The following is a 13,628-nucleotide window of genomic DNA, read 5'->3' on the forward strand; positions in this document are numbered from 1 at the left end:
CTGTTCACATAGCATTGCACAAAGTTAATGGTGTAGTGAAGTAGTAGTGGCAATGTGACCTAAAATGGACACCCATGGACTCAAACAATGCATGTGGCAGATATACAATATAACCTGTTGACTATGGCATGGAAGGAACAGCAATTCACTGAGCCTTCCTGAAACTCAGGCAATTCATCAGGATGGAGAAGAAAAGTCACTGTTCTCCTTCAGTGCTGCACATGTACATGCAAATACAGGTATGTTACCTTGTTTCCTTTCGTCCAGTTCCCAGTGTAAATGACTAATGTGGCATGTGTTTCACCCTCAGTCAGTAAAGAGACAAGGTATTTTTAAATCGTAAATTAAGGACTAGTGCCCAATGCCACTTAAGGCAACTATGTCCAACATTTATATACTACTGAGATCCTCAAAATCCCTCCTCAGATGCCATCTAACTCTTAAGCCTAAAGTTCCTAGGCACCTACATTTATGCTGTTAAAGTCCCCTAGGGTGCCTCAAAGTCTGCCCGTGCATATATACAACCTCCTCAGTCTAGATACCTCTGTGCCTACCTCATGCCTGAGCCCCAGTGGAAGCCTAAAACAATGAGTGTCTCTGCCTATCACACCAGCATGCCCCAATCTGGTAGGCACTCTCAGAGCATGCCTAGACCTACACAAAACAACTGCAGGAGGCAGAGATGGGAGGAAGTACTGTGAGAACAATGGTTCAGGTTCTCATGCGGGAAGTCAGAGACCTAGGTTAAATTCCCCTTTCTGCCTATCATGGAGAAGGGATTTGAACTTGGGTTTCCCCATCCCACAAGAGTGTCCTGACCGCTGGGATATAAGGCATCCTGGAGCAGGTGTCTCTCATTCTTTCCTCTTGAAGCTGTTCCATGAGGTATTAATATTAATTGGGCCAGACGGAGAGTGAGTGATGGTGCAGTAGCCCAAGGGTTAGGTTACTCATCTGGGAGGTGGGAGACCCAGCTTCTACTCTTCCTAATCTAATGACTAATTATTTATACACAGTGGAACAGCTTCTACAGGGGAGACTGAGAGAGACCTGCCCCAGAATACTTTACATCCCAGTGGTTAGGCACTCTCCTGGAGGGGAAAACCCAAGTTGAAATCTCTTCACCATGTCAGACAGAGGAAGGGACTAAAGCAACATCTCCAATGGCTTTGGTGATTACTCTAATCACCGGGCTAAAAGTTATAAGGCAGGGGCAGCATCACCTTCACTTCTTTCTCAGCCTGTGTCTTGTGCGAGAAAGGGCTTAGATGCCTGACTCCAGGAGAGGATTCATGGCTCTGAATCCCAAGTGGAGATATAGGCACCTCTCTCAAGCCTGGACTTAAAGGCCTAAGCCCCTTTAATGGGCAGATTTTAGGTAACCCCCCTCCCCTTTGGGATTTCCTCCTGCCTAGCTTAGGTTCCTCAGTGTGATGGCTCTTGTGAATCCCATTCCTAAGTTTCTAACTCTCCTGATGCAGTGTGTAGGGAGCGTGGGTGCCTAACTTGAGGCTGTGGAGTCCACTGTGTACCAAGGAACCCAAAAGTCCCTTTGTAAATCTAGCCCAATATACATACCCAGATCTAGAAGATGACATTTTTAAACGTATTAAAATTAGTTAGGCCTGTTCTCACCTGCTATTTCTCTCTCTCTAAAATAATCCCTCCCTAAACCACATTTATCCTGAGAAAAAAATCAAAAGCCCAAGACTACTTCTTGTATTCCTTCTTGCCTAGAAATGGTAGACAATCACTCAGAACAGAAACATGTTAATTAAAAAAGACAACAGATAAACTAAGTGAGCAGTCACCCAGTTCAAATAGTGAATTCCAAATACTCAAATAAGTGAATGGCTTGTAAACCATCATTAAGTGAAACGTTTGTCCGAAATACTGTCAAACAATTTCAAATCATGGATAAATTCATAAAATATCATGATCTGTTTATGAATTTTCGTAGGCAAGGAAAAGGGCTAATGTCCACAGCTACATTGTTTACAAAAAATAATTGCACTGTCTCTAATGGTAGTAAAAGAGTTAATTTTGAAGGCAGTGCTAGCTAGCGAAATGCCAAAATAGTGTTGTCTGCTTTTCATTATTTGAAAGATCTAATGAGAAACTGATAACTTTGAAAAACTGTTTGACCTTTTAACTTATTTTTTAAAAAGTAAATTAATGAAAGAAAAATAGTGTGGGACTTTTAAAGTGATATCAAGGCGGTATGTGAGATTGCATTCATTTCCTTTTTTTCTGTTCATCATTTTGTTTGTGCTCCTGCATCCCAAATTCTACCTGTAATTCATTATATATGGGTGTCTAGCAGCCTGGTATGCTTTGCTGCATGTTCTTCTTCACCATTACTCTGGGTAAACTATGGGCTGGAGTGAAACCATAGGTATCTGCAAACTTCTTAAAGGTTTCAGAGGAAAATTGAGGTTCATTGTCAAAGATAACTTCCTCTGGAATCCCAAAATGGGGGGAAATGGTTTTATCTTCTGTACAACTTGATGTGGTGTTGATTAACCTGGAAATGTCAATGAGAAATAATGATTTAACTGGGAAATAATCAATCAAAAGATGGGCTGTATTATCCAGACAGAGAAAAACCCCCATTAGTCCTGACTTTTTTCCATGGCCTGTTGGTAGAGCAGATGGTAGCAACAGCCCATGTGAGTTGGTTCTCATGTGAGCAAAAATATCATGTTTCTCAACTCTCTGTTGTAGATGTTTGCTCAGGCCAGGCCACCAAACAGACTGTTTACTACTTGCCCTGCATTTTGTAATGCCTTGGGGTCCCTGGTGCAGTCTGTCAAAGATTTCCTGTTGTAATGATGTAGGGATAACCAAACCACCTTGGATCCCTTCAATAACCAACTTTGGTTTATGGTAATATCATAGAGGCTTCTTTGTTTTGTCCAGCCTTCTTTGCAGTGAGTCATGACTTGGCTCTGTAAGTTATCTGTTCTTACTGGGGTTTTTTTCCCCTTCAGTTATTGCAGACATTTTTCTGTGATAAATACAGTACTTACTACTTGATCACTGAAACCTTATAGAGGCAGCTGCTCCTGTCTGCATTCTTGCTATGGTGAGTCTGAGACTGGGGAGTGTAGCAGCTCTGATGAGATGTTTCCCAGGTACATGAGCAACCGAGAACTGAAACTTTCAAATCTCATTTGAAAACTTTGTATCCTAGCTGACATTTCATTTTGGTTCTTTTGAATGTAGAAAAGAGACCAGTGATTTGTGGTCAGTTTGCACGTGAAATATTATGCCCACTAGAAAATCTCTAGGAAGTTCACAACTAACACCACATGTCCCTCCATTTTTTCCGCAGTTTAGGGGACACAATGGGAGCAGAGAATGGCTACATGTCCCTAACGGGGGATTCCCTAGCATAAGGGAGTCTCCAGAAGGTGTATAGATGCTGTATGATCCATCTGTGCTATCTTTTCTGCACTCCCTGGTTCAGCAAGTGGCAGGGAGGAGTGGCTGAAGCATGCTATGTTCCAATTATACTTAGCTAGTGGTTGGTCACTTGAAGACCACAGGCAACAGGCACAGGTTAGAGCAGCCCATAGGCTTCTTTAATATTGGCCAGGGCCATGGGCTGGGCAGAGAATTAGGAGGCCTTCACAGGACTCCCTGACTGCTTTCCCTTCTTTCATTTGCCAGGCATAAACTCAGTGAAGCCAGAAATCTAACCCCCGGCCTTTCATTTTTATAAAGCTACATATAGTTGTCTAATCATAGATGAGCATCAAGTTATATAACTAACAAATCTATAAACTACTTTCTGTGTTCCAAGCTTAATTCAAAATAAAACAGTTACAATATCTTAAACTGCTTCACCATGTAGTGCGCATATATATAATATACATAAACTGTGACTATATACTTCCTTAACTCTCTCCCTTCCCCCTCAGATTGTTCCACCCTTGCTGTCTATCCTCCTGGAAATTTCAGGTGGCAGTCCCCTGCTTATTGCTTTCTTCATTTTCCATTGGCAGGTGGACATACTTCATCCCAGCAGGCTTTAAACCAACACAGTGTAGGGACCTAGCAGGTACGCAGATGGTTGACCCCAGAGCACTGGCTGGAAGTCCTGGCTGTACAGATTTTACCTTAATTAGTGGAGCATAGCTCATGAATATGTGTAAGGGCAAGATGACTTTTTTTCCTAAAAAAAATAAATGAATAGTAACACTTTTTGGCAACACTTTTTTGCTATTGCAAAATTTCCTTACAAAAGAGAAAAAACACACAAACTCTTTGGAACATGTGTGTGTTTTGCTACTTCTGGCCTCTGAGTGAGATATGCACATTTCTCAGACTGGAAGATTTCTTCTTCCAAGTAACTTAGCGTTCTGATTGAAATGATCATGAAACACGGAATAAGTGTTGTTAACATTTACTCGGAGAACATTTTTGAAGGTATCTAGGGTAATGCAACTTTTCTCTTCGCTCCAAACAATATTGTTCATCCCACTGAATATTCATTCCACTGAGCAAACACACAGCAAATTCTGCTAGGTTCAGCAATAGATCTTGAACAAATACTTTTTAAATCCAAAAAACCGGAACATTTTGATTGATTCCTAAACTAAAGAAACACATTATAGAGTTAAGATTGAGAGTACATGTAAAATACATTACAGGCAAGCTGTAATTTCCCCCAAACCAGCATTATAAACTTAGGAAATTCAGAATTAAGGTTGACTTTAAAGAAATGCAAGCATGTTAAAGTCTAAGAATGCACAGCTAAAGCGCAAAAACATCCTTAACTGTGAACTCAGTAGTTAGTCTGAACATTTGGATTTTTTAAAATATTAAGTTTATACATGAACACTAAACAAGAAACTGTAGATACATCTGGAGGTTTTGCATCTGTTGTTTTGGAAGAGTCAGGTGCCACTTTGAGTTGGTGTGTCCTGGTCTGCGGGGAGCTTCCTTCTGATGATGAGGTTGGCAAGGTTGGGGGGGGGCGCTTTTTGAAGGCCAGAGTGGGGTTTAGGAAAGATTTCTTTCAGGATGGGGTCCCCTTAGAGTATGGGTTGTAGTTTTTTGATGACACCCAGTGTGGGGAGGTAGGTGCCAACTGGGAATGTGTGGTCAGAGTGGGTTTTATTTCTGTACTGACCACGCACCTCTAGTTGTCACCAAAAATCATTGACTGAACAGACACACTGAATTTATGGTTTCTTACAACAATCTGTAAGCCACTAACCCCTCTTTTTGTCCTAAAAAGAAAAGGAGTACTTGTGGCACCTTAGAGACTAACCAATTTATTTGAGCATGAGCTTCCGTGAGCTACAGCTCACTTCATCGGATGCATACCGTGGAAACATTTTTGTCCTGTGATTGCAGAGATGTTAATGGGCCACTCTACCTGGAATGGTTCCTTAGATTAAAATATGTGATAAGTATTTATGCCAAACAATCTGTCCCTCTTTGCATTCAGCTGTGACGCTCTGAATACCTTTCTGAGACTTGAAGAAGAGCTCTGTGTGGCTCAAAAGCTTGTCTCTCTCACCAACAGCAGTTGGTCCAATAAAAGATAATATCCCACCCACTTTGTCTCTCTAATATCCTGGGGCCAACTGCATACATCTGCCTACACTGCATACATCTTCCTGAATATACATATTTGCATTCGTTGAGTGGAATATGTCACAAATTACTAAATTGCTGAAATTCTTTGCCAAACAGTTCAGTCTTTTCTTCAAGATTTTTTTTGGGGGAAATAAAGCTCTCTTAAAGCTCATTTATGGATAATGGCCATTGCCAGAAGGCCAACCATTGCCAGAAGGCCAGCACCCATGGCCAGAAGGCCAGCACAAGCCCTGTGCACCAGTTAAATCTGACTTAATTCTCCAAAATAGTATTTGCTAAGTATAATTGGACATTTTGCTTTCCCTTTAGTTTTAAATAGCAAAAATATTTTCTTTGATTATGGCAGTTCTTGTGCAGATACAAATTCCGCCGGTTGATAAATATACCATTCCATTCATTCCTGTCTCTGACTCTGGAGAAACCAACCCTTAATTGAGTCCCTGAAGTCAAATCAAGACAGAGAAAACTCATGTTCTTTGTGTTTCCAGCTTCTTAAACTGTACTGAGTTTTCTTTACTGTCTCAAGCATGGTTAGTATTTTCCACTTCTCTTTTCTGACAATGTCAAGCGTTCCTTCTTAATACCAATCCTGGATGCTTTCATACACTCAGAATATAAACACCCTCCCTCTCCCACCCAAAAAAAGGGCAGGGGAGGGGGACTGTTAATGATTCTGAGGAGATGCTGAGCTGTCTTTTTTCAAGTCATCATTCTCAAGTCATGCTGTTTCTCTTGATCTCAAGAGGACTGACCTAGTGGCTCTGAAGTCAATGGGAATTCATTTCACTGGAGCTGGATCAGGCCCAAATTGCACGGATAATGCTCCCTAGCGAAACTGAGAGGGAATTAAAACTGAAACAATTTTAGGCTAACATAAATCAAATACTTTAAGAGCACAGATATGATCATTTTAAATCTCTGTGGGTGAGTCTATTTTATAATAGTTTGAGCCTTAGAAAACAAAGGAGAGGACAAGTTCAGTTTTGTTATGATTGAGCTCCACTGTAATCAATCACACTGTAATTCTTCTAGGCAGAGTTACACTCCTTACTCCAGTGATGAATTTGATCCAGTCTGCTATGAATACTGACTTCTTGCTATCTGTATTTTTAATTATCCCATATTTATTTGTTCACGTATAATGAACCTGTAGTTTAATCACTCTATTGTACTTACAAAAAGAAAAGGAGTACCTGTGGCACCTTAGAGACTAACAAATTTATTTGAGGATAAGCTTTCGTGAGCTACAGCTCACTTCATCGGATGCATTCAGTGGAAAATACAGTGGGGAGATTTATATACACAGAGAACATGAAACAATGAGTGTTACCATACACACTGTAAGGAGAGTGATCACTTAAGGTGAGCTTTTATCAGCAGGAGAGCGGGGGGAGAAGGGGGAAACCTTTTGTAGTGATAATCAAGGTGGGCCATTTCCAGCAGTTGACAAGAACATCTGAGGAACAGTGTGTGTGTGGGGGGAATAAACATGGGGAAATAGTTTTAATTTGTGTAATGACCCATCCACTCCCAGTCTTTATTCAAGCCTAAGTTAATTGTATCCAGATTGCAAATTAATTCCAATTCAGCAGTCTCTCACTGGAGTCTGTTTTTGAAGTTTTTTTGTTGAAGAATTGCCACTTTTAGGTCTGTAATCGAGTGACCAAAGAGACTGAAGTGTTCTACGACTGGTTTTTGAATGTTATAATTCTTGCACATCTACCAATGTGATATACGCCATCATGTGCTAGCAATGCCCCTCTGCCATGTACATTGGCCAAACTGGACAGTCTCTACATAAAAGAGTAAATGGACACAAATTAGACGTCAAGAATTATAACATTCAAAAACCAGTCGGAGAACTCTGGATACAATTAACTTAGGCCTGAATAAAGACTGAGAGTGGATGGGTCATTACACAAAGTAAAACTATTTCCCCATGTTTGTTCCCCACCACACACACTGTTCCTCAGATGTTCTTGTCAACTGCTGGAAATGGCCCACCTTGATTATCACTACAAAAGGTTTCCTCCCCCGACCTCCAGCTCTCCTGCTGGTAATGGCTCACCTTAAGTGATCACTCTCCTTACAGTGTGTATGGTAACACCCATTGTTTCATGTTCTCTATGTATATAAATCTCCCCACTGTATTTTCCACTGAATGCATCCGATGAAGTGAGCTGTAGCTCACGACAGCTTATGCTCAAATAAATTTGTTAGTCTCTAAGGTGCCACAAGTACTCCTTTTCTTTTTGCGAATACAGACTAACACGGCTGCTACTCTGAAATCTATTGTACTTGGTGGTTTAATAAAACATGGGAAACAATGGGTAAAGTTTCTGAAGAAGTTGTACGTAATGTGTTAAAATATTGTTCTCTTAACCAGCATAGCCATAATGAAGTGTGAAAAAAGCAGCTTGTTTCGTATTAAGAGATGTGACAATCAGTCCCAAACATGACAGCAATTAGTAGCTTTCACATTTGTTTTAAAGATATCCTCCTGTAAAGATGACTCACAAGCAGATCTTTTCAGGAAAGTTTTTTTTTTAAAGCCATCTTTTTGTGTATTCTTCATTTATTTGCATGGATTAAGGTAACCGTGTGACACAAGATGATATTTTAACTTCAAAAACATGATCCATAAATATTCAAAAAACATGTTTGTGGTCTTTACACTTAAATCATTTTTATTTTCTCTAAACTTAGTGCAAAATGCTATGCTTTTATTAAGATTACTCTTTTTTAAAAAAACTGTCTTTGAAGCCCAGAATTTTAGAATTGCACAAAAAATGCTTGTAATTTATACATGCAAATACTTAGAGCTGGTCGGAAGTATTTTGACACAATATTTTTTGTTGGAATTTTCTGATTCGGTCACATTGAAACATTCTGTGGGGACATGTCAATTTTGACAACATTCTTCTGGAATCCCGGAAGGTAGGGTTCCACCAGTTTGCCCAGATCTTTGACAGCCCACTCTGCAGGGTGACAGGAAGCTGAGAGCCTAAGTGTGTGTCTACACAGCAAAGAAAAACCCATGGCTGGCCTGTGCCAGTTGACTTGGGCTTGAGGCGTTTGGGCTGTGAGGCTGTTTTATTGCTGTGTAGACTTCTAGACTTGGGCTGGAGTTCAGACACTAGGACCTTGTGATATGGGAGGGTCTCAGAGCTCAGGCTCCAACTTGAGCCAGTAAGTCTCCATAGCAATGAAACAGCCACATAGCCCAAGCCCCAAAAGCCTGAGTTAGCTGGCATGGGCTAGCTGCTGGTTTTTCTTTGCTGTGTAGACATATCCTAAGAGCCCTGGCTCCTAGTAGAGCTGGGCAGAAAATGAAAATTTCATTTTGCGGAGAAATTTTAAATTGTTTTGTTTCTGTTCTGAATTGGAATGAAATGAGATTTCAAACACTCAGAATCCTCCATGAAACAGAATTACCATTCTCTGCCCAGCTCCACTTACAGTGCTCATGGAGTTGTGATATTTGCGCAAGAGCGATGACTGACATTAGGGTCATTATTGAGCTGGAATGAGTGTGTGTATGCGAGCTGGGAATCACACCCCTAGCTCCTACTGTAGACATTGCCTTAAAGAGCTCAGTCTGTTTAGTTCATCAAAAAGAAGATTGTGAGGTGACTTGATTACAGTGTCTGTAGGTACCATCACAAAGAGAAAACAGCAGGAACTAAAGGGCTCTTTAATCTAGTGGAGAAAGTCATGACAAGATCCAATGGCTGGAAGTAGAAGCCAAACAAGTTCAAATTAGAAATAAGGCATACATTTTTAATAGTGAGGGTAATAAACCATTAGAACAAACTGGGTGGATTCTCCATCTCTTATTGTCTTCAAGATGATATGGCTTTCTGGAGGATATGCTTTAGTAAAACACAAGTTATTGGGCTCAGTGCAGGTGTAAATAGGTGAAATGTAATGGCCTGTGATGACATACAGAAGGCCAGGCTAGATGATCTAATAGTCCCTTCTGCCCTTAATATCAGTGAATATGTGATTGTGATGGGGTGACAAATAGCCTAGATTATGCTCTTTATTTTTGTTTTCCTCATCTGAAATAAAGAACAAATATAAAGGCTCAGTTTGAGAAAACAGTGATTCACTAACTTTCTACATCTATATTGAAACACATAATAGCAGCTGCCTTTCACTGCTTCTGTAGGAGATAGGAGGACCCCTTTTTAATTTAAAGAATCAGTACAGGAAAAACAATGGCATCTCCTTCCAATTACATCACAGTTTCAATCATGTTTTCTTCTCAGATGTATACCCTACCAGCAGTCCTGGAATTAAGAAGTTGCCAACTTGGCTATTCCTAACCAGTATGTCAGTTAGTTTGTCTAATGATTTGATATGCTATTATTTTTATGTCTTATATGTCATTAACAAGGCTACTAATAGAGGCAGCAGGAGCTGAACAAGTGTGTGTGGTTGGTCTAGGAAAGAAGGAGCATACTTGCTGGAAGAGAGCCAATCTCAAGACTCACTATGGCAAATCAACCTCTACTGATGGGAAATGTCAGAAATCAGACATACCCAGGTGATAAGAAAACAGGATGTCTCTTAGGGAAGGATAACAGAAAGAGAGAGGCAAAGATTTACTCAGAACTTCCTACTCACAAACAATTGGGTATTTATTTAGAAAATGGAAAGGGTTTTATTTGAAAAATAAACTTAGAATGGCTCTGCAGCTTCAGTTTAACCAATTTCTTTCTAATTCAGTATGAGGTTTTTCCCATTCAAGAGGATAGATTTTAAAAATTTACCAATACCAGTAATCTCAAATATTTCCTTTGCCCAGGTGATTGAAACAAATACTGAAAATAACGTATAGTTCAAATGGTGGTTTGGGGACAAAGTTACAAAGAGAAGAGACTTCTGTATCAAATTGCACCAATTTTCTTCAGATGAAGGAACAACATGTTTAATTTGCTAACAGTCAGTCCGTTTGTACATTAGATAAGAGTTGTTCATAGGTATTGCACATCTCTGATTTTTTTTAAGTCCTGTTTTATCCAGGGCAGCAAGAAAATAAGGATCAAATCCTCAGAGGGTCTAAATCAGCATAATTCTATTGAAGTCACTAGAGCTGCCAGGACACTACCTGATGATCTGAGTCACAACAGTTAATTTCCATTGATTCCTCACTCTTTCTTTCTCATGTGTTAAGGCTGTTGGTTCCTATTTAAGTCATACTCCAGTGAGTGGCACCCTAAAATATGATTTATAAACATCTGTCATTTAGACAGGAGTAAAAACTGCACAGTTTATTTGGGTTTAGAAGTAACATTCCCATTCTGTTTGTAAATGGCAAGAATAAATCTGTCAGCATCTAATTGCTTCATCCCATATGCCAGGATTTTTCTGACTTTGTATCTCATAACACATCCCTGTTGCCATAAATAGAAATAATTTGCTTAAGCTCTTTCCTTCTGAATATTTTATTATTCATCTCACTGTCTGTGCTGGATTTCAGGAGGTCTTAATCAGATATATCAGTCTCTCTCTGGATTGCCTTTTTACTATTCCATATTTGTATGTGGGCTTTTTTTTTTCTCCCCGAGGCTTCAAGGATGCATCTTAGATAAGGGTTTTATTTCTCAGTTTTTGGAGGGTGGGGGTTTATTGTTGTTTTTTTGCCGAGTGTATTACTCTGAAGAAGGAAGATAAATCATTATTTATGAACAGCTGAAGTGTTCAGTGTAATGCAGATAATGAGATGTTCCCTACCCCAAAGAGCTTTCAATCAGGGTGGTGGGAGTTGGATTTCACTCTTCCCCTCAGAGTGATGGTTTGTATCTCTATTCTGAACCTCTCAGAGTGGGGCATGTTAGGAACTGGGTCCAACTCTTTCAGAACATTAGCACTGAAGAATATTCTAACTGGAATTTGAGTCATCACTAAAAATGCTGTCCTCAGATGTATCCCTGATGTTGCTCCATTAAAGTCAATGGAATGATGGCAGAATTGAACTTGGTCCATGTTTAGAAGGACACTTCAAAGTAACTATTGGCTATAGAATTAGATATTGGTAAATTCATTTAGACAAGGAGTGGTGTAAAGGTCATTACACTAATGCTTGAGATTATCACATGGAAGACATAAGTGAGAAGTATTGTAAGTAATATATTAAACAATCTCACCAAGCTTCAATAGGGCATCCAGGATTGGGTCATTAGTTTGCCTGGGCCTCGTCTAGTCAATAGAAGTTGAAGGCAGTCAGCAGAGGATGTTCAGCTTTTGGAAGAATGGGCCCCAATTGCTGTTTTCTGCTACTCTTGGTCAAGGGCATTGAACAGGTAGATCCTTGACTACTACCAGGCCCATGGTGCAATGACACCACTACCTATCATTGCTAACTAATATTGTCTCACTGTTTTCTAGCTCTTCCCAGCCAAATTTGAGAATCCCTGTTGTGGCATCTTAAAACTACATTGCACCACGACCCTCTTCTGTCAACAAAAATTACTACAATACCCCAGGAGGGGGGACCGAAGCTTGAGCCCACCTGAGTCCCACAGCCCCAAGCAGGAGGGCCAGAGCCTAAGCCCTGGGCAGGGGAGACAAAGCCAAAGCCCAAGGGCTTCAGCCCCAGTTGGGGGCCTGTAACCTGAGCCCTATCACCCTGGGCTTTGACCCTGGGCGTTGGGGCTTGGACTTTGACCCCGGGCCCCAGCACTTCTAATGCCAGCCCTGGCTACCTCATTAAAAAAGGGTCATGACCCACTTTGGGGTCCTGACCCACAGTTTGAGAAACACATCTAAAACTCAGACTTCAATCACCCTGACATCTGCTGGGAGAGCAATACAGCGGTGCACAGGCAATCCAGGAAGTTTTTGGAAAATGTAGGGGACAATTTCCTGGTGCAAGTGCTGGAGAAACCAACTAGGGGCAGAGCTCTTCTTGACCTGCTGCTCACAAACTGGGAAGAATTACTAGGGGAAGCAAAAGTGGATGGGAACCTGGGAGGCAGTGACCATGAAATGGTTGAGTTCAGGATCCTAACACAAGGAAGAAAGGAGAGCAGCAGAATACAGACCCTGGACTTCAGAAAAGCAGACTTTGACTCCCTCAGGGAACTGATGGGCAAGATCCCCTGGGAGAATAACATGAGGGGGAAAAGAGTCCAGGAGAGCTGGCTGTATTTTAAAGAATCCTTATTGAGGTTACAGGGACAAGCCATCCCAATGTGTAGAAAGAATAGTAAATATGGCAGGTGACCAGCTTGGCTTAACAGTGAAATCCTTGCTGATCTTAAATACAAAAAAGAAGCTTACAAGAAGTGGAAGATTGGACAAATGACCAGAGATGAGTATAAAAATATTGCTCGGGCTTGCAGGAGTGAAATCAGGAAGGCCAAATCACACCTGGAGTTGCAGCTAGCAAGAGATGTTAAGAGTAACAAGAAGGGTTTCTTCAGGTATGTTAGCAACAAGAAGAAAGTCAAGGAAAGTGTGGGCCCCTTACTGAATGAGGGAGGCAACCTAGTGACAGAGGATGTGGAAAAAGCTAATGTACTCCATGCTTTTTTTGCCTCTGTCTTCATGAACAAGGTCAGCTCCCAGACTACTGCACTGGGCAGCACAGCATGGGGAGAAGGTGACCAGCCCTCTGTGGAGAAAGAAGTGGTTCGGGTCTATTTAGAAAAGCTGGACAAGCACAAGTCCATGGGGCCAGATGCATTGCATCCGAGAGTGCTAAAGGAGTTGGTGGATGTGATTGCAGAGCCATTGGCCATTATCTTTGAAAACTCATGGCGATCAGGGGAGGTCCCAGATGACTGGAAAAAGGCTAATGTAGTGCCCATCTTTAAAAAAGGGAAGAAGGAGGATCCTGGGAACTATAGGCCAGTCAGCCTCACCTCAGTCCCTGGAAAAATCACGGAGCAGGTCCTCAAGGAATCAATTCTGAAGCACTTAGAGGAGAGGAAAGTGATCAGGAACAGTCAGCATGCATTCACCAAGGGCAAGTCATGCCTGACTAATCTAATTGTCTTCTATGATGAGAC

Source organism: Lepidochelys kempii, chromosome 1, assembly GCF_965140265.1.
Source record: "Lepidochelys kempii isolate rLepKem1 chromosome 1, rLepKem1.hap2, whole genome shotgun sequence".
NCBI lineage: Eukaryota > Metazoa > Chordata > Testudines > Cheloniidae > Lepidochelys > Lepidochelys kempii.